The sequence below is a fragment of the Macrotis lagotis genome, chromosome 6, assembly GCF_037893015.1.
Source record: "Macrotis lagotis isolate mMagLag1 chromosome 6, bilby.v1.9.chrom.fasta, whole genome shotgun sequence".
NCBI classification, from domain to species: domain Eukaryota; kingdom Metazoa; phylum Chordata; class Mammalia; order Peramelemorphia; family Peramelidae; genus Macrotis; species Macrotis lagotis.
The window spans coordinates 209,380,219-209,402,641 of NC_133663.1; the positions used below are offsets into that span (position 1 = coordinate 209,380,219).

Genomic DNA, 22,423 nt, shown 5'->3' on the forward strand with positions numbered 1-22,423 from the left:
CTTATCAAAACTAAAGGAAGAAAAAAGGAAACCCATATGCCTCCCTTCCCATCAATATAAAATTTTGAAAAGCTTGTCATGCATATTTATTGATGGTGTCCTTAATAAAGGTGTTAATATAAAAGTAGAAGAGTTTTGCAAGCAATAATCTACAGAACAAAACCCTTCACAACTTGATTGAAAAATGTGGAGAATACAAGATTCTTTTGCTCTCAATGCTTATTGATTTTTTTAAAAGCCTTTGATTCAGTAGAGCAAAATGAAGCCTTAGATTCTAATAAAGTTTGCTTACACTAAAAGTAATTTACGATCCCTTGAATAAAATAACAACTGAGTTTAAGTTGAGTGATTGATGGATAAAAAAAACTGGGTGAGACATGAAATGGAGAGACATACACTTGTCAAAAATGTTAACCATTCTGATGGACGAAGTCTAAGCCAGAGGCCAAGCTGAATGAGGATTTCTTATGGATGATGAGGTCCTTCAACCTGTTTGCTAATTATATTCTGTTAATTGTATCTGGCTCTAGAATTGCAAAGCTCATGGGGGAAAAAAAGCAAAAAATCTGTAATCACTTAAAAATTTGTCCTGTAGATCCACTTAGGAAAAGTCAAGTAAATGAAGAATGTGTTGTTTAGATTAAAGGAGATGCATTTAAATGGACAATTTACAATGTCTGTCCAGCAATATATAATAGATAGTGCAAATAAACAATGAAATTGAAATTGCAATTAAGTTGGAAAGAGTAAGTAATACTGTCTTCAGAAAATGGCTGAATTCCTCTGACAGCCTCAAACTTATAAGAGAAATAAGGGGCCACTGAACTAGTACTTGGAGTAGGAATAAGTACCATTTGACAACTCTATTGCCAATTACCCAGTGCTGGGTCACAGATTCAGAGCAGAAAGGAGCAGCCACAATGTTGTGCTTGTAGAGAACTGAGTACAAAACAAATTCCAGGAATTTAACCATGTTGTGCCTAACACAGGAACAGAATAATGGAACATTTCTAACTTTCAGTCCAGCATAGAAACCTGCAGTAGAAAAACCAGCTGAGAAGACCACATCTAAAGTTCAGTCATTTTAAAGCTGCAAACCTTCCAGCAAGTTAATAGTGACTGAGTCCGAAAACAGTCTACAGAAATTCAAGTACACACAAGCCAACAGATCCATTTTGGGAGGGTAGGGTATGGGGTGACGAAAGAACAGTCTTGGAAAATTATTTTTTCTTCTTTTCTTCTTTTTTTCCTCTTCTTCTTCTTCTAACTGTCACACAGGAAGAGATGTTGAGATTTAACTGGACATCTTGAATTCCTGTAAGTGAAGGATGGGTGAGTCTTGTTTGCTTTATTTAAATTAAACTGGAGATATTTTGCAATGAGTTTTCTTTCCTACCTAATTTTAACCATTCAGCAACTTGGTAAGTAAATACCAGTCCAGTTTTGTAGAGGGTCAGCCTCTGGGAGTGATATTCACATATCCTTGGTGACTTTTTCCAGCAAAGATATGTGTGGATTATTGCTCATTATATGGATCTGTTGGCTCACCAGTGAACTCTGACCTGGGGTAATCTATGGCTCCAGAGGTGGTTGTAAAAGGTTTTTCTGATAAAGAAGTATGCAGATTTCTAAGAATAAATATTGTAAATTTACCCAGGAAATTGTGAAACTGGGTCTCCTTTAACCAGTCATTCCTGAGATAAGTTTTTGCTATAAAAAGTCTGAGTTTCCAAAGTTGGTAGATTTTCACTTCCCAACCTTTTGTGTTTGGGTATGTTTTTCTATCCGACCTGACTCTTGGAAGTTCATGTCCAGACCCACACCAGAGCTATGGAGGTCTACAGCTGCTGCCTGATCAAGGACTGACAGACAGATGGACAGATGGATGGATGGACAGCTGGACCTGGAGGGGAATCAGTCTCAAAAAGGAAAGATAAAGTCTGGAACCTGCGGGTCAAAAAGAGTGCTCATAAAGGGACAGGAGGCAATTAAGGCAAATAACTTTTTTTCATCAGGTCTAAAACAGAGAGCATTAAAATGGGACAGGGACAGTCTAAAGATAGTTAAAGAAAGAGGCTTGTTCAGGGTGGCTAGATGGTGTAGTGGATAAAGCACTGGCCCTGGAATCAGGAGTACCTGGGTTCAAATCCCGTCTCAGACACCTAATAATTACCTAGCTGTCTGGCAAAAAAAAAGAAGCTTGTTAATAACAACAAAACAATTGGAAGAATTTATTGAATGTGTACAAAAATGTCCTTGGTTTCCAGAAGAAAGAGTTATTGGGTATTGAAAAAAGGAGAAACTGTGGGAAAACAGATGAGTGATCATTTTAAAAAGGAATGTCAGTAGGCATTCATTATAGGAGTCATTTCATTGAGGAATATTTTAAAAATCTGCCTGACTCCACCTGGAGATGTTCCTTTGGCTCAGAGTATATTAAAAGTTGATGTAGATGTTCAAACTATTCAGCAGAAAGATAAGAGTTAAAAAGAGTGGTGGCTTTTACCTCCAAAGGCACCTCCAGACCTGTGCCTGCCTCAGGATGGAAGGAGAGGTGTGGAGGCCAAGACCATGGGGTCTTACCCAGGAGAATCTTCCTCCCAGCTCCCACTTTAGGAATTTGTACCAGAGAGTCTCTGGGATGCTGGGCCCCACCCTGGGCTTCAGGTGGCAGTGGCTCCCTAGTCAGCTCCACCTCCTCCTAATTCTAATAACCCATCTTCTACTTCTTTATGATCTAAAGAAGAAAATGTTACCAAAGATAAGGGGCATATGAATATTGTTCAAATAGCCTCTCGAAAAGCAATAAATAAGGGAGCGAAGATTCCAAGGGACATGAGAGAGTTATTGTTCTAATTTCCCATGCTTGAGAGACCTGATCCAAAGATTCCAGGGATTGTTTTGAGAGAATACAATAATTTAGATTTTAAAACATTTAGAAAATTAAAATCAGCAACAAGCACATATGGCAACACCAGTCCATATGTTTTGAAAATAATAGAAATATTAGATAGACAAATATTAGCCCCAGAAGATTGGACCACGACAGCAAAAACTATTCTTACACCAGGAGATTACTTAATATGGAAAACTGAATTTTTTGAGAATTGTACTAGTCAGGCTAAAAGAGATGAAGCAGTAGGGTTAAGAATAACATTTTAAATGCTCTCTAGTACTGGTCCATGGGCAGGAGTAATCAAATTGGATATAGCTTACAGGCACATGAACAGGCATGGTTAAAATTGCCTGAAAAAGAAGGAGGCAATGGGTGTGAGAGATCAGACAGCTTGTTTGCTAATGGCTTGCCTATCTAAATCTTGAAATTAACTGAGAGAGGAATTAAGAAAAAGTGCTAGATAAGAGAAAGAGAATTGTTTCATGAAGACTTAATAAAATAAAATAAAATTGTAAAAAATGTTTAAAAAAGGAATTTATTTGAACTTTTACAGAAAAATGACAGTGAGTATTCGCAGAAGAGAAAGATATGTTTTAAATAAGCAATCACAAAAATGCTATTTTATTTCATAAAGATAAGATAATAAGGTTCATTTTAAAATATGTAATTTGGTAATTACAAAAAATAATAGGATAATTGAGTATTAAAAAGAAAAGAAGACTCCCCTCCCAGAAAAGATTTAGGGCTGTGGAAGTTATTTTGTTTACTCTAAGCTGATAAGGGACAAGTGATATTCAAATTAGGCTGAGGGATTTTTGAATGTCTGTTTGCCTTCTCAAAGGTTATAGTTATTTGAAGTTAAAATCAAGAAGTGTTAGATATCAAAACCTTTGAATGAAAAAATATGTTGTGAAAAATGGAAGGTTCTCTGCATTTTTCCTCTGGTTTCTTGGAAGATTTGCCACCTTTGGTGGTGTTAACCTGTTGGTTTTTGTCTTTGTGTAATGTTTAAAGGAACCCTCTAGTGTGAGAGCAGAATGGACTTTCCCCAGATTTTGGGGGACCTCTCTGGTTCTAAATGCTCTGATTCCATTTACTTGTCTATATGTGTTTGCTTTAAAGTACAGGCAAAAAGAAGCTCTCAGTTGTCTCTCAGGCCTGCTGTTCTCTGTGTTCTGATTGGCCAACCTTCTTTTCATTCTCTCTTTTCCAAATTAGATCATCTTTTTTTCCCCCAAAACTCATGATTGGCACCAAAAACGGAGATTTTCCTGAGAATCAACTTGTTTTTTGGAGGAGAAGGGGTTCTATTATTTTCTATTATTTTCTAGTATCTCTTTTCTGGTCTGATAGACTAATAGAATTTTATTTACTGATTTGGCAAATTATGCTTATAAGGGACCTAGGAGAAATTGAAATTGCTCCTAAAATTAATTTTTGGACTGGTCTTAATTAGCATGATAAATAAACATATATATATATATATATATACATACATATATATATATATATGATAAAAAAAAATTGGGGGGCACCTAGGTGGCACAGTGGATAGAGCACTGGCCCTGGAGTCAGGAGTTGCTGAGTTCAAATCTGGCCTCAGACACGTAATAATAAATTACCTAGCTGTGTGGCCTTGGGCAAGCCACTTTAACCCCATTTACCTTACAAAAACCTAAAAAAAATTTTGAGGGGTGAATGAGGAATGATAAACAGTAAAGGTAAATAATTAGTGCATACTACCTTGATATCTCAAAATGTGAGGAATCTCCAATTCCCAGAACATCATGTTGTCAAAGAGCATAGAAAGCTCTTTTAAGTTAGAGCATTGAGAAGTTAGAATAGCACTGATACAAATAAGAAGGATTTGCAAACTTTTATATTTTGAAAAGGAACATAATTTAAGATAATTCTGAATATGAGCTTGGAATTAATTAGATTATTAAGAGAACTTTAAAAAAATCTTGTAATCGTAAAAAGGGATTTTAGAAACATCTGGGCTCAAGAAATTTTATGTATTACAGGATTTTAAGGAGTGAAGAGAATATACATTAAATTGAAATGTGTTATGTATAATTAGTAAACTTTGTATAAGAACATATTCAGACAATTTTTTGAAACTTTAATATTGTGTTACAATAACAAACAACGGATGAATTGAAGTATCATCCATCACCTTTATAAAGATTTGTTATAAGAAAACTAGAGAATACCTCACCAAGAAGGTAATATTTCTCAAGGTCTTTTGACTCAGAGATTGTGAAAAGCTGTGTTTTTCCACTTAGTGTTTCTTAAAAAGTATGTTCATATGTAAGATCAAAATAACTTATTTAATATCTGTTATTTAAGAAGAAATTATACATGTATCCTGTAACCATTGCATTGGTAAAAGTTTTACATTGAATTTTTTGAAATTATTACATGTATATATGTGTATATATATGAACCTACATTGGATTTTTTGAAATTATTACATGTAAAACTAAATTCATAGGGAATCTTATTTTCTTTTTGAAAACAGGAGTGTATTTGAACAAGAGGAAAATAAACTTATAAAACAGAGATGTGAAAGAAATTTATATGTAACATATTTAGTTATAAGGTTAACTTTAAGAAAATGAGATGTCAGCATGGAAACATGTTTCATGTAGGTTAAGAATTTAATGTTTAATTTTAAAAAAGAAAAATGGTAAACTTAGAAAAAGGTTGTATAAGAAATTGGGAAGTTATAGCTTAACTGCAATTAGTTCCAATAATATTGAATAAATGTGAGAGGCTTTGAAAAATGATTGGGAGATTGAAAATTATGTAGCCCATAGTTAGGTAATTTACTGATGAGCAAGATGTTGAAAAGTCATATGATCTAGTTTCATCAACATAAGCTATTTTACTGTGATGATGTCAAAACCTGGAGTTAATGATTGATTGCTCTGTAAAGATAATGACGGAAAATATCTGAAGTTATGACACTCTAGGTTTCCTGAAATTTTTAAACAATGTGATGGACCTCATTCTAGACCTGTAGGTCAAAGCATAAAAGCAATTTAAAATAATTTTTAATCAAAACAAAAGAATGAATTATATGCCCAATTAATGGTATTATTAGAACAGTCACAAACCCTTAACATTTTTAAAGATATTAAGTATAGTTATCATGTGGTCAAATACATAGAAACAGCTTTTATCAAACATAGCACTGATGGAGAATTATATCAACTCTTTATGAAGGCAATCAATTAACCTTTCCAATTCTTATAAGCTTAATGGAAGAGCAAGCTAAGCAGTGCCACAAAAAAATCACTAGAATGCCTCTTTATTAAGGAAAGAATTTAAAATCACCAGAGAGCAAGCAAGGAATATAGTAATATTCTGTCAACTATGCATTCCATATTTACCTAACCCTCCAAATTATTCTAAGAATCCTAGAGGCCAAGTTAATAATGAATTGTGGCAGATGGATACATCTTTTGGAAAAAATGAAATTCATTCATGTTACTATAGATACATTTGGTTCATGTGCAATAGCAACAGCACAAGGTTCAGAGGATATACAAGGTGTTATTGATCATTTATTCCATTGATTTGCTATTGCAGGGATACCAAAATCCATAAAAACAGATAATGGTCCTGGATATACTTCTATGGCATTTAAACAATTCTGCCTATATCACAACATAAAACATATTACAGGTATTCCCTATAACCCCACTGGTCAAGTTTTAGTAGAAAGAAAACATAAAGATCTTAAGAGATTTCTGTAAGTGCAAAATAAGGGGGAATATATAGGGACAAAGGGAAAACAAGGAAGGAGAGTAAATCCTGCCTTATATATCATGAATGTTTTAACATTGAATGATAATTAACACCTGCAGAAAGATTTTTTAAGGATATGCAACATGAAGTGAAAAGCATGGTCACATGGGAGAATCCTAAGGTATCAACAACGAAAATGACTGGATCCATTATTAACCTGGGGTCAAGGGTATGCTTCTGTCCACAGATGGAGAAACTGTCTGGGTACCAGAAAGAAACATCAGACCATGCACACCAGATGAATTAAGTAATACAGAAAATGAATAACTTACACTTAAGAAATCGAAAAGGAAAAGATGAGAGGAGAATACGTCATGGACTTATGGGACAATTTATGACTCATGAACAATTTGGGGACTGTAAAAGGAATTGAATATTGGACTTATGTTCAAAACCCTCCATGGGTGACTTCAATGGGGAGAAAGTATGGCTGACATTGTCTTAATTGGGGAAACTGAAAATTATTTGGGATATAACAAAGTTCCTATTTGAGTTATCAAAGAAGACATGCTGAGAAGAAAAGTTAGGCATAATTTCTCTTGTTTAAATACTGTGACACCTATATGTTTTTGTAAAACATGTACTGTTGAACCATGTGTTAAATTAAGTAAAACTAATCATTCAACTCAACCAAATATTTATAACAGGGGAACATTTAGGACTTTAGAAATATTAGAAACTCCATTTGTAGAAAGTACTGAAGGTAGAAAGATATCTCCTACAGAATCTCCTTGTTTAAATTTGCATGCTTGGGATTTCAAAAACTAATGTTTTCCATCCTGGGTTCCTGTCATATCCCAGATAGAAGGATTTATAATCATTCTATTTTACTACAAGTATGGAATTTTCCTGATAGAGTTATTGCATGGGATATTCCAGGCCATATTAAACCAATTACATAATCAGAAATAGGGTTAGCTAATTCAGAGATATAGAAGGCTACGGCAGCTATAGATGAGATAAGATATATACAAAGGAATAAGACATTGTACAAAATATCTTATGCAGAATAGAAATTGTCCTTGGCTGCATGCATGGGACCAGATATTACCTTCATGGAGGATATTTCAAAGAGGTCAATATTATCAGAGAAAAAGGGGGATATAATGTTAACTGTTACAATTGCACTGTTCAAACATGTATAAATAAGGAAGTTATGGATGATGATGATGTTGTTTTCAATGTAAGACAACCAAAATTTGCTATAATGCCCACCAAGGTAGAAGGCTGGTATAGGTCTTCTTCTGATGAGTTTTTAGAAAAGGTATTAAGAGAATTGGACAAAAGAGATGTGTTAGTTGCATTGTGTTAGGAATATTAAGTTTAGTAGCAGACATTGTAACAAGTCACTTCAGTGACTATTTCTGTACAAGTATGGAATAAGGAAAAAATAGAAGTTAAATATATTCTAGAATTATCAGAAAATGCTCAGGGGAGAATTAATGAAGATCTTTATCATTTGATTAATGTATTACAAACCTCTGTAATGAAAAATTGCCAATGTGTTTATAGATTTTCTGCTATTTGTGTTACTCCTTTAAAATATAATACCTCACTTATTCCATGGGATAATATAAAAAGTTATTTGAATGGAATATGGTATAATGATTCTATAACTATGGATATGAATAAATTGAATAAAATGGTTAATGATATTGCATTGGCACCTAGAATGGAGATGGACTCAGGTATTAAGATTTACTTTAACTTTTTTAATAGGTTTTATCCTTTTCATTTTATGAACCTATTAGTGAGCATGCTTCCTGGTATCTTTGCATTATTATAGATATTGTATATTATTTCCACTTGTCTTAAACATCTTTTGTCACTGGGATGAAACACAGATGTCTTAACACACCACCTAAAGCTTCAGCATGCCTAAGGAAGGGGGGAATCTGTTGAGGGCCGGCCCCAGGGAGTGATATTCACATATCCTTGGTGACTTTTTCCAGCAAAGATATGTGTGGATCATTGCTCATTGTATAGATCCATTGGCTTACCAGTGAACCCTGACCTGGGATAATCTGTGGCTCTAGAGGTAGTTGTAAAAGATTTTTCTGATAAGAAGTATGCAGATTTCTAAAAACAAATATTGTAAATTTACCCAGGAAATTGTGAAACTGGGTCTCCTTTAACCAGTCATTCCTGAGATAAGTTTTTGCTATAAAAAGTATGAGTTTCCAAAAATAAAGTTAGTAGATTTTCACTTCCCAACTTTTTGTGTTTGAGTATGTTTTTCTACATGACCTGACCATTAGAAGTTCATGTCCAGACCCACACCAGAGCTATGGCAGGCTATACAGTTTTATTACTCAGAGATGAAAAGCTTAAGGAGATTTGCAGTTCTCTGCCTTAAAAAAAACGCTATCATAAATTAAGAGGAAATACTTTTTCCACATTTTTAAGGGTGACTGGAAATTGAACATTCTTGTAAATGTTAAGTTGGTAGAAGAAAGGATTTGCTCCCCTCCAGAGGGAGAGCAATGAGGCCAGCAAACATGTCACTTAGCAGACATTTGCTTTCTACAATGCAGATGTTCCTGAATGGAACAATGATATCAAAATCTACTATGAAGTGTCGTGAGTTATCCCTAGCATGTAAGTTTTCCTTCTTTTTGTTCCTCCTTGTCTAGTTTCTATAAGTGTGTAATCACTTTCCATCAGAGATCCTAAATGCCATTTTATATATAAATTGTGATGTAGCCTATAATTCATGAATTATTTTTAATATATTGTGGTGGTATAATCATTTCTTTAGTCTTATAATTAAGTAAATGCTTATATATAAGATCTAAAAATTATAAACTTATATTTACTTATCTGATTATAATCCTATTGCATCTTTTTTAAAACCGCATCCCCATTCTTCGTCATCACTCTAAGTTTTATTAATTCCTACCTCTCAGTTCTACTCCCCACCTCCACTCTGGTCATTATCACTGGCTATAGTCTCCTTCCATCATTATCTTAAACCTTTGGAAATTAACATAGTTCTCAACCTCTCTCAAATCTCTTTCCCCTTTTCCTATTGTTAACCATACTTTATCAAACTTCAACCTGGATTATTCTACCATTATAAAGAAAGATTGATCTAATCATGAAACATGTAACTGGCCTGGCTGCCAGTTTCTTCAAATACAAATTTGACAGAATTACTTTTGGCCTGTTTCTTCATTCCTTGATTGCCAAAGTCTTCAAATTCACTATGAACATTATATATCACCTATACTTTTCAGTTGTATTAAATCAGAAACTTGGGACACTTCAGTGATTCAACTTTTACCAAAAATAAATTAATTAATTAAATTTTTAGCAACTAACTTGTTAAATTTTCCTTAACATTAATAGACTTTCCAAAAGCAACTCTGTCTCCAAATAATTATTTCTCTTTTTATAGTGTTACTGTTTTAATTCTTAAACATTATATGCAAATGAGCTGATAGAGCAAAATACCCTGCAGCTTATAAGTTCACCATTTCATTCTGTGTCCTTGAAAATGTCATTTTAGTCATATTTTTCCAGTTTTCAATAAATGAAAGTTCTTCCTTTGCTTCCTTTAAACTATCAAATTGTTCAGATACAAATGAGATGTCACTCTACATCTTTCACAAGATGATTTTAGTCTTTATATTTATGTCACAGTTCATATTCTCTCTAAAAGTGCACAAATCCCACATGAGAACTCTTTTAAACTATATTTTAGTCATTTTATTAAACCAAATTTATTTCATTGTTTCTTTCAACAAACAAATTATTCATCTATGTCAAAGGCAGTACATTACATTTTTACCAGCTGATTTAAACACATTTCTTTTTTTTAAATCAACTAAACTGTTCCATATTAAAAGGGTAATACCAAAAAGTTATAGGCCCTTATAATAATATAAGAAACCTAAAACTAGAAGAGACTTCAGAGGTAAATTAACAGAAATTTCTCACTTTCTAAGAAAAGAAACTGAGGCCCATGGAGGTGAAATGGTTTGTTCAAAGTGACATAGGAGGAAAGGTCAGATCTGTGATTTGAAGTTTTCTGAATCACATACATCCTATGCTGCTTTCTCTAGAGAAATATGTTTGGTATAGACATAATACATACATAATACATAATAGTAGCTAATATTTATGTAATTCTTTAAAATTTTCCAATTGCTTTACACATATTATCTCATTTGAGCCTCACAACAAGCCTCTGAGGTAAATATTATTATTTCTATTTTGTAGATGAGAACCCTTAGTTTGAGAGAGGTGAAATGAATTATCCAAGATCATATAGTTAATAAATAGATAGGATTTGAATTCAAGGTGTCTATGATTCCAGTTACAGCACTCTACTATGTCATCTGCCTAACTATGTGCCAGGCTGGGCAGGCTAAGAGCTTGAAAGACAAATATAAGCAGAAAGATATTCTGTGTTCTCAGGGAACTTACATTCTTAAGGGGAAAGATCGCACATAAAAGAAAACCAGAAAGAAGCTTGGAATAGGAATGAATATATCCTATTATAGGGATAAGATAGAAGAATTTTAAGAGGAGTATCATGAGGGAAATGTATAAACAAACAAACAAAAAGATTGCCTAGCACAATGAGAAAAGGAATAATAAGAGTTATACAGTTCAAATGTTCTTCAGTATCCTTTTAATATTAGACAAAAGAAAGGGAGCCTACTGTGACACTGGGAAGAACCCCATGGTGGACATATATGACCAGACATGACCGGCTTACAATTCATATCACTAAATATTATGATCAAGTTTCTGAGATCATAAATCTATTTGAATACATAATTTAATTCTTTTCATTATTTATCTAATCTCAAAACCCAAAAAAGACTTTGCAAGTTTATACACATGTGAAAGGTGAGGAATATGTCTAAACCAGAGGAAGACAATAAATAGTTTTCCTCCCTGGGCTTAGGTTTTGTGCTTGCTTAGAATCATTTCTATACTAGACACAAAACAAAAAAATATACCCACAGAATTCTATGAATTTTCTGGGGCATAGATTCACTGAAATGAGTGTCAGGATAAGGAATTTCCAATTAAGAATTAAACAAAGCACTTTTTAAGTTAGAGAGAGGTCTCTAATAAAGATGCAAGACTGAGTAACTAGAAAATACAATTTAAAAAGAAAGAATTAAGCATGAGAATGCCAGTTAGTAAGAGTGGTTGTATTCTGAGGGGTGGCAGGAAGAGATGAAGTTGACAGAGAAGAGAATAAGAATTTTTTAATTCCCATTATTTGCCAGGCACTATAATAAACACTTGCTACAATTTTTTTTCAATCAATCCTAAGAACAACTCTATGAGGCAGGTGCTATTAGACCCAGATTCCAAAATATTAAGACAAAGCAATTGGGACAACATCTCTCCTTCTGGAGAGTAAAACCCTTTCTAGAGTTATTCTTTATGGGAGAAAGGTCAGAAATTTTCTCCAAGAATGCATTTTTCCCATACTAATGGATGGGTTTTTACTATCTGAGTTATATTGTAAGCTTGAAACTCTAAACTCAAAGGAGCATGGCAAACTCCACTTATTTGCTTAACAAGAAGATAATAACTCAGCTAAGGAATCCAACAATTAAAACCCAGAAGCAGAGATTCTTTCACCTTATGCCTAGTAGAACAACACTTGGCTGCAACTAGCAGGAAGCATGGGACCATTGGAGAGGGTTATTGATGAATAATAGCTATCTTTGCAAGATCCGTAGAAAACAATGCCTGGTAGAGACAATGGAATGTAGCAGAGAATGTGCACCACACAAGATTAGTGGGGATAAGGCTGTGAAGAAGAAATATGGTATTTCTTCTTCTTAATTGATATATTAATTTTCAGATAAATGTTATGAAAGTTTTTCAACATTCAGCCATATGCCTATGTATATTTTTAAATTACATAATTTCCTTCCCCCCTCTCTTCTCATCTCCCACTCCTCAGTGGCAAACAGTTAGGTAAATAATGTATGTGAACATTTGTATAAAGCGTGTTTATGGATTAGTCATTTTCAATATGAGGAATTAGGACTAAGGGAAAAAATACATAAGAAAAAAAATTTAATAAGTGAATATAGTATTCATTGGATTCTGAAGGTTTGTGTGTATGTGTGTTTGTGTGTGTGTGTCTGTGTTTTGTTTTATTTTTCTTCCTTTTGTTGTGGATAGCATTGTCCATAATCAGTCTCATAGGGTCATCCTAGCTCTCTGGACTACCAAGAGTTGCTGCATCCAACAAGGTTGATCAACTCACAATGTTATTGTTAATGTATCTGCTCCCTTTGCTCAGCATCAGTTCCTATAATTCATTCCATGGCTCTCTAGAGTCCAACTATTTATTGTTTCCTAAAGAACAATAGATTCCATAGCATTCGTATATCATAACCTGTTTAACCATTCTCCAAGTGATGGTCATTTACTCAATTTCCTTGTGTCTATAGAAAGAGCTGCTATGAATATTTTGGAACATATGGGACTTTTCTCAATTTTTATGATTTCTTCTAGATTTAGGACTAGTATTGTGTCAAAGGGTATGAACAGTTTTATTGCTCTTTAGGCATAGTTCCATCTTGCTCTCCAGATTGTTTGGATCAGTTCACAACTCCAGCAGCAATGCACTAGAGCCCTAATCCTCCCACAACCTCTTCAACATTGATCACTTTCCCTTCTAGGCATTTTAGCCAATCTGATAGGTTATGCCTCATATTTGTTTTAATTTGCAATTCTCTAATCAATAATAATTTGGAGCATATTTTCATATGATTATATATAGCTTTAATTTCTTCTTTTGAAAGCTATCTGTTCATATCCTTTGATCATTTATCAATTAAGGAATGACTTGCAACTTTATAAATTTGATACAATTCTCTATATATTTTAGAAATGAGATCTTTATCAGTAAACTAGTTGCGAAAATTATGACACAGCTTTAACTTTTCCTTATAATTTTTTGCAGCATTGATATTATTTATAGAAAACCCTTTCAATTTAATATATTCAAAATAATCCATTTTGCAGTTTATAATATACTCTATTTCTTGTTTGTTCATAAGTTTTTCCCCTTTCCAGAGATCTGACAGATACAAATTTCTTGGTCTTTTACCGTATTTCCTCCATGTATAAGATGTACCTTTTTCAAAAGATTTGGGGTTTAAAAACTGGGAGCATTTTATACATTGGTTGTATATTATTTTTTACTTGCATTTTCCTCTTTTTCTCCACTGTTGTCTCTGCACTCTGTTGCACATTTGTTACCAGCATATTAGGTTATGTTTTGCCACATTCTGCCCAAAAATGGCTCAGAAAAGATTTTTGTACAGTGATAAATTCAAGTGAAATGTGATCCAGTTTGCAAAAGTGAATGGAAATTGTGCTGTTAAACATAAAGTTTGGTTCTCCTCTAGGTGAGAAAACAATAGGAGATTGGCTATGGAAAGAAGAAATTCTACTGAAAATGCCAGGGCAGAATAAGGCAATGAGAGGCAAGTCAGAAAAATGGTATGATTTAGAGAGGGAATTGAAGAGATAGATTAAAGAGCAAAGGGCAAATGGAATTCCTGTGTCTACAAAAATAGTTCAGCACGAGGCAAGAAGAATTGTTAATGAAAATGAAGTGACTGATTTCAAAGGAGGACACAACTGGTGCTCCATATTCATGAAATGGAATGGACTAAGCATGCATACATGCACCAGATTTGCCCAAAAGATAGCTGAAAGCTATGAGCAGAATATCCTTGAATTTCATGATTAAAAGTTGGGTTCAAGGGGCGGCTAGGTGATGCAGTGGATAAAGCACCGGTCCTGGAGTCAGGAGTACCTGGGTTCAAATCCGGTCTCAGACACTTAATAATCACCTAGCTGTGTGGCCTTGGGCAAGCCACTTAACCCCATTTTGCCTTGCAAAAACCTAAAAAAAAAAACTTGGGTTCAATAAATTTGTGGAATATAATTTTTTTTTTAAATTTAGGGCCCTGAATTTAGGTGCATCTTATACATGGGGAAATATGGTAATTTATGGTGTTGCCTTTTATGTCTAAAACCTGTACTCATTTTGACCATGTTTTGGTATAGGGTGTGAGATGTGGTGCTATGCCTAGATTTTGCCATACTATTTTCCAATTTTCGCAACAATTTCTGTCAAATAGTGAGTTCTTTCCCCAGAAGCTGATGTCATTGGATTTGTGAAACAGTAAATTATTGTAAATTACTACTGTTTCTTTTGAAACTGTCCTAATCCACTGATCCATTACTCTGTTTCTTAATCAGTATCAGGAAATTTGTTTTAGGTTTTTGTGTTTCTGCAAGGCAAACGGGGTTAAGTGGTTTGCCCAAGGCCACACAGCTAGGTGATTATTAAGTGTCTGAGACCGGATTTGAACCCAGAAACTCCTGACTCCAGGGCCACTGCTTTATCCACTACACCACCTAGCTGCCCCTAGTATCAGGGAATTTTAAAGTATAGTTTTAGAGCTAGTAAAGCTAGGCCACTTTCCTTTACATTTTTCTTTTCATTAGTTCCCCTGATATTCTTGATCTTTTGTAGCTCCAGATGAATTTTGTTGCTATTTTTTATAGCTCAATAAAATAATTAGTTGGTAGTTAGTTGATACGGTACTGAATAAGTATTTTGATTTGGGTAGAATTGTCATTTTAATTAAATTAGCTCAACCAAACAAGGAGCAATTGACATTTTTCCAGTTGTTTAGATCTGACTTTATTTGGGTGGGAAGTGCTTTACAATTGTGTTCATACAATTTTTGAGTTTGTGTTGAGAGGTAGATTCCCAGGTATTTAATGTTGTCTACAGTTACTTTAAATGGAATTTCTTTTTATCCCTTGCTCTTGGACTTTGCTGTTCATATATAGAAATGCTAATGATTTATGTGGGTTTATGTTCTATCCTGCTACTTTGTTAAATTGATTGCTTCAAGTAGTTCAAGTAACTTGAAGATGATTTTCTCAGGTTTTGCTTCCTTATTAACAGTTCTGCTTCCTTCCATGGCTTTTTTCTTCTTTTGTTGCTAAAGTTAACATTTCTAACACTATATTGTATAGTAATAATGATAATGGGCATCTTTGTTTCATCCTTATCTTATTGGAAATTATCCTAGTTTATCCTCATTACATGTATTTATTGATGGTTTTATATAGATAATGTTTATTATTTTAAGGAAAACTTCATTTATTCTATACTTTCTAGTGTTTTTAATAGAAATGGATGTATTGTATCAAATGGATATATCAAATTTTTCAGATCTTTTGACACAATCACGTGATTTCTTTTGGTTTTTCCTACCAGTATGTTCAATTATATTGAGTGCTTTCCAAATACTGAACCATCCCTGCCTACCTGGTATGAATCCTACTCAATCACAGTGTATTATACATGTAATAACTTACTGTAGTCTCATTGCTATAATTTTATTTAAGTTTTTGCATCAATGTTCATTGGAGACATTGGTCTATAATTTTCTTTGTTTTGGTTCATCCCCATTTAGGTATCAGTACCTTATTAATGTGATAACAGGAATTTGGCAGAACCCCTTCTTCTCTAATTTAAAAAATTATTTTATGTAGAATAGGAATTAATTGTTCCTCAAATGTTTGGTAAAAGTCACTTGTAAATTCATCCTGACCTAGAGTCATTTTCTTAGGGAATTCATTGATGGTTTCTTCAATTTCTTTTCTAAAATGATTTTTTAGGTATCCTATTTCCTCTTCTGTTAATCTGGACAATTTGTATTTTTGTAAAGATTCTTCATTTTTTCTCAGGTTACCAAATTTATTGGCATATAGTTCAATGCAATTGTTCTAAATTATCTCTTTAATTTCTTCCTCATTGGTGGTTAATTCACCCTTTTCATTTTTGATACTGGTAATTTGCTTATCTTCTTTTTTTAAATCAGATTAACCAAAGTTTTATCTATTTTAACTTTTTCCATAAAACCAACTCTTAATTTAATTTATTAGAACCATGGGGTTTTTTTGCTTTCACTTTTATTAATCTTTCCCTTGATTTTCATAATTTCTAATTTGGTATTTAATTGGTAATCTTTAATTTGTTCTATGTCTAGCTTTCCTAGTTGCATACCTAATTCATTGATCTCATTTTTCTCTAATTTATTTATACAAGTATTTAGAGATACAAATTTTTCCCTTGAAGATACTTTGGCTGCACCTCATAATTTTGGTATGATGTCACATCATTATAATTTTCTTGTATATAGTTGCTAATCACTTCTATGATTTGCTGTTTGATATTTAGTTTCCAATTAATTTTGGTTTTTCTTTCCATGAAACATTATTATATGTAATTTTTATTACATCATGGTCTGGGAAGTTTATATTTATTATCTCTGTCTTTCTGCTTTTGATTATAAGATTTTTATGCCCTAGTACATGGTTAATTTTGGTAAAGGTGCCTTGTACTTACAAAGAAAAAAGTATATTCTTTTCTATCCCCATTAAGTTTTCTCCAGCAGTCTATCATATCTAAGTTTTCTAAGATTTCATTCACCTTCTTTATTTCCTTCTAGTTTATTTTGTGGTTAGATTTATCTAGTTCTGAGAGAGTGTGTTTGTGATCTCCCATTATTAAGGTTTTGCTGTTTTTGTCTCCTTGTCATTCACTCACCTTTTTCTTCTAGGAATTTGGATGCTATACTACAAAGTGCATACATGTTTGATAATGATATAGTTTCATTATCTATGGTGCCTTTTAAGAAGTTGTAGCTTCCTTCCTTATCCCTTTTAATGAGATTGATTTTTATTTTTGTTTTATCTTAGATCTGGATCATTGCCCCAATTTCTTTTACTTCAGCTGAAGCATAATATATTTTGCTCTATCCCTTTACATTTTCCCTGTGTGTAACTCTCTGCTTCAAATGTTTTTCTTGTAAAAAATATATTGTAGGATTCTGGTTTTTAATCCCATATGCTATCCACTTCTGTTTTAGGGGACAATTCATCCCATTCACATTTACAGTTAGGATTATTTTTACTGTATTTCACTCCATGCTATCTTTCCTCATTTGTATTTTTCTTTATTCTTTCCTCTTATTCCTCCTCTCCAAAGTTTTACTCCCTTTCTCTTTTAACTTAGGGTCTTTTAAAATTAATCTTTCAGTTTAATTTTCATTTATACCTTCACCTTCCATTTTTTCAGTACTTTCATTCCTTATCCTTCCCTTTCTCTTCCCTTTCCTGTAACCTATGATAGATTTTTGAACCCAAGTGAGAATGTATCTTATTCCCTCTTTAGACCAAATCTATTGAATAAAATTGTTTCAGTGTCCACACCCTCCCTTCTTTTCCTCTTTCATAGTTGATCTTTTTGCCTCTTCACCTGGTGATATTTATCAATCAAGTAAGTACTCTTAATGAAGTATGAGCAATAAAAGTTTGATTAATTGATTGCTTGATAGCTTGATAAGATCAGAGTACTATCAATCAAAGTACACTCACAGATTGATTGATCGATTGTTTGATAAGCAGCATTACCTCAAAGTCACCATGTTTCCTTCCCCTTCTGTCTCATTAGAAAAACACTTCTTGGGGCAGCTAGGTGGCTCTAGTGGATAGAGCACAGAACCTGGAATTAGGAAGATTTGAGTTCAAATCTGATTTCAGGCACATAATGATTATCTAGCTGAGTAACCTTGGGGAAGTCAAATAACCCCATTGTCTTGCAAAAAAAATTAAAAAAATACACTTCTAAATATTCTTGAATTACATCAAATTATAATTATTTTCTATCTTTCTCCCTTTTCAAGTATCCTCAAGGACACCACAGTCCACATGATCCAAAGTACCATCCAAAGCCAAATCATTTCATGAACTATCTGGACCCCTTTCCCCAAATATACTCTCTCCCACAATTCCTCTTTTAGCTCCCCAATCAGGGTATTTAAACCCTTGTTAATTGAAGTACGGATTAAGTACCCTTCTAGGTAGACTCTTACTCTGCCCCTAAAGCCACTTCTGATTTAATTAACCATAGAGTTTCAAAGTCCTCCAAATACTTAAGAACTTTATAATTGATTATAAGGTATGGGAGACACTGGCACAGGACTGCCCAGCATAGTATTCCATGAGCAAAGCAGAATTAAAATAGGTCAAAGGAAACTGAGACACTTAAGCTTTAGAGTAAACATCCTTGCTTTTCATCAGGGCTTTTTGTCTCAAACTTAGTGATGTCACCTTGGTCCTCTTCAATTGAAAGACAAGAAACAACCAAACCTATATCCTCTAAAATCAATATCTTTAATAATATTCAACCCTTCATCCTAAAAGAAATACAATTCTTAAGAATTAAAAATGTTAAAAGTGTTAAATCTTCCCTCATTTGGCTGAATACAATTTAATGGTCTTGACTAATATTTGTTTTGTTTTGTTCTTTCCTTCCTCTTTTCATTTACCTTTTTATGCATCTCTTGAGTCATGTATTTGGTGACTGAATTCACTGTTCAGAGATTTTGGATGCTTTTGGTTTCACTTTCACTAAACATCCATCTTTTCCCCTGACAATATATGTTGAATTTTGCGGGGTAATAAATTCTTGGCTGTAATTCTGTGTCCTTTGCCCTTCTTGATTATAATCCTTTGCCTTTGCCCTCTGATACATGGTATTCCAGGTCCTCTGGTCCTTCACTGTTGAGTCTGATAAATCCTGTGTAAATTGTTTCCTTTGTATTTAAATTACTTCCTTTTTGCTACATGATTTATTTTCTCCTTTATTTGAAAATTCTGGAATTTGACTATAATAACCCTTGGAGTTCTTATTCTGAACTCTCTTTCTGGAGGAATTCTGTGCATTCTTTCAATGACTGTATTGTCTTCTTGCTCTAGCACATTTGGAGAGTTTTCCTTGATGTTTTCATGCAAGATGTTTTCCAACGGTTTTTTTGTTTTTAATCTAGGCTTTCTAGTAGTCCAATGGTTCATAAATTATCTCTTCTGGATCCATTTCATAAGTCATTTGTTTTTCTAAAAGGTACTTTGTTTTCCTGAAGTTTTTCTGTCTTTTCTACTTTGCTTGTTAAAATCTTGTTGTCTTATAGATTCATTGGTTCCTTTTTGGTCAATTCTAATTTTTAGGGTTATAGTCTCTCCAATATATTTTTGTGTTTCCTTTTCTTCTTGGATGATTTTATTTCTTAAAGAATTACATTATTTTTCCAGTTGGTTATTTTTGCTTTTAATGGAATTCATTTCTTTGGTCAATTTTTCATAATTTTCCTGCACGACTCATTTCTTTTTTCCATTTTTCTTCTTCCTCTCTTCCTTGATTTTTAAATTCTTTTTTAAGCTCTTCTATGAACTTTTGGATTTGAATCCAATCCATAGACTCTTTTGAGGGTACCCCTGGCTGTAATTTTTCACTGTTTTCTTCTTTTGAGGTGACATTGATTATTATCATCTTTATTTACATAATACCTTTCTATAGTGTTTCTCTTTTAACTTTGTTTTTGCTCATCTTGAAATGTCTGAGCTCTAATCCCCGGGTATAGGGAGTATAAGCCAAGCTCTTTATGTTAAGGCTGAAGTCTGATCATTGGCTTGTTAGTTGGTCAAGATGTTACCTCTGCAGTCCAGGCCTTGCCTTTGAAGAGATTTATTTCCTCCTTTGTGTCCAGGTCTGTCTCTGCAGTAGTTTATTCCCAACCCAGCCTTGTCTTTTGCCCCTGTGTTCCCAGGGTTCAGACTTTGTTTGGGCTTAGTGCGCTTCCTGTGGGCTTGCTATCTAGCTGTCAGGACCTCTGCTATTGTCAAGCTGTCAGGACTGGACTGCACTGTGACTAAAAGCCTCCCACTAGCTTTCTTGCTCTCCAGTCCAGCTGGACTTTACTTCCCCTTTTCCCCCCAAAGAGACAAACCTTCACTGAAGATCCTGCACAATGCCTACCATTGAAAACTCCTTTGGGTCTTGTCTTTTTTTTAGTGGTACCTGTAACTTTAATGTCTATGGAAAGGTTTCATTTAGGGAAAAACTCCCAAGCATGCTAGCTTCACACTGTCATCTTGGCTCCATCTCAGAAGTCTGTATGGTATTTCTTATAAGTACATCCTTCTTATGATTTCTCTGTCATCACATTCAACTGAGATTAATGTATAACATGGAACCAATGTAAACACTAACAGAATGCCTTCTGTGGGGGATGGGAAGAGGGAAGCAAGAATGGGGAAAAAATTGTAAAACTCCAAATAAATAAAATCTTTCTTTAAAAAAAATAACACATCCTTTTTCCCTTATAGCCTAACCACATATATTCTTCATAGTCTGAGAAACATACAAGTTAATGACTTATCCAAGTCAAACAGCAAATGTCAGAGGTAGAATTTAACTCATATTCCTCAAAGTGCTTAACTGGTCTACCATGCCCTTACAAGTAAATTTAATATGCAAGTAAATATAATTTAATTCAGTGTTGTACTTTTTTTAAATTTAGTATCAATTTAATGACTTGATTATATGATTATATAATTATTGTTCACATGGTTTTCCTTTTGTAACAATAAGTTTGGTTGCTAAAATTGATCATGGTAGTATCAGAACTCACACTCTACAAATCTGTTATACTAATCATTAACCCAGGAAAGTACAGTAGTATTTTTGGTTTTGTTTTCTTTGTTTATTTGAAACATAACTGCATCATCTCAATTGAAAAATTTAGAATCCAAGGTTTGTAAAAAAATAAACTCCTTGAAACACACACACACACACACACACACACACACACACACAGCTGGTCACACTATTAGTTCCAAAATGTAGAGCTGAAGCAAAGCGGTAAACTTATTCTGCATCTCTGCCCCAAGGGAGGGGAAAATGGTAACAATTTAAAACACAGGGAGAAGTTGAAAAATAACCTTAAAATAGCCTCTCTTTTCTTTCCAATGCAATTTCCTTTTCTCTATAAATAAGAAGAAATATATGGAAAGAAAGTATTTTCAATCTATTCTCATTTTAAAGATCATAATTTTTAATTTTAAAGTCTTTATTACCCATTAAATATTTCTTTGACAAGCAGTGGGCTGTAGATGAATTTGTCTTTCTTCTTGATTTTTTCAAGGGGGAAAAATAAGATTTGTCATTTCTTTCTCTAGATTGGAATTTTAATATTTAAAATATTATTCACCACTAAATTAGAAATGTCCTACTGAATCAGAATCTAATCTATGCCAAAACTTGTCCAATTTAACTATAAATAACAATATATCAAGGATGCTTAAGAAAATAAGGACTTAGCTGGGGCAATGAGGTTAAGTGATTTGTCAAAGGTCATACCTCCATATATAAAAGTGTTAGTTCTTACTTTGAGACCAAATCTTAAGGTGAAAAACTACCACATTACCCCATATATAAGACACAACTTAATTTGGGGGCCCAAAATTTTATAAAAAAGCTATGTGACTTCTGGTCAAGATGGTGGATAGAAGCCAGGTCCTGTGCTAAGGTCTCCTGATCTTCCTTCATAAACAATATGAAACAAGCCTCTTAATGGACGTCTTATTGACAAAAATAGGAAAGAGAAGCTAGAAAAGCAGCAGGTACCTCAAGGTCTGTCTTTGGGGATCTGGGGTGTGGTGAGTGCAGAGTGCCCCCAGCCAGTGGGGGAGGGGAGAGAGAAGGACTAATCTAAGATCAGCCCCTTGAATTCTAACTTTTTTGAGTTGACATGATGTGGTTATGTTTCAAACAAACAATTATAACAAAACCAAAAA

The 22,423-nt window shown here is 33.6% G+C and overlaps 1 long non-coding RNA gene across 1 annotated transcript in view; it reads right to left on the minus strand.

Annotated features, from left to right (window-relative positions):
* Positions 1-1,220: 1,220 nt before the first annotated feature.
* The window catches only part of LOC141491997 (uncharacterized), a 217,995-nt gene continuing 196,792 nt past the window's right edge, over positions 1,221-22,423 (minus strand). Inside the window, exons 3-4 of the long non-coding RNA XR_012469830.1 lie at positions 18,200-18,290; positions 1,221-1,315 (exon numbers count right to left, since the gene is read on the minus strand). This is a non-coding gene — a long non-coding RNA (uncharacterized LOC141491997). The remainder of the gene's footprint in view (positions 1,316-18,199; positions 18,291-22,423) is intronic.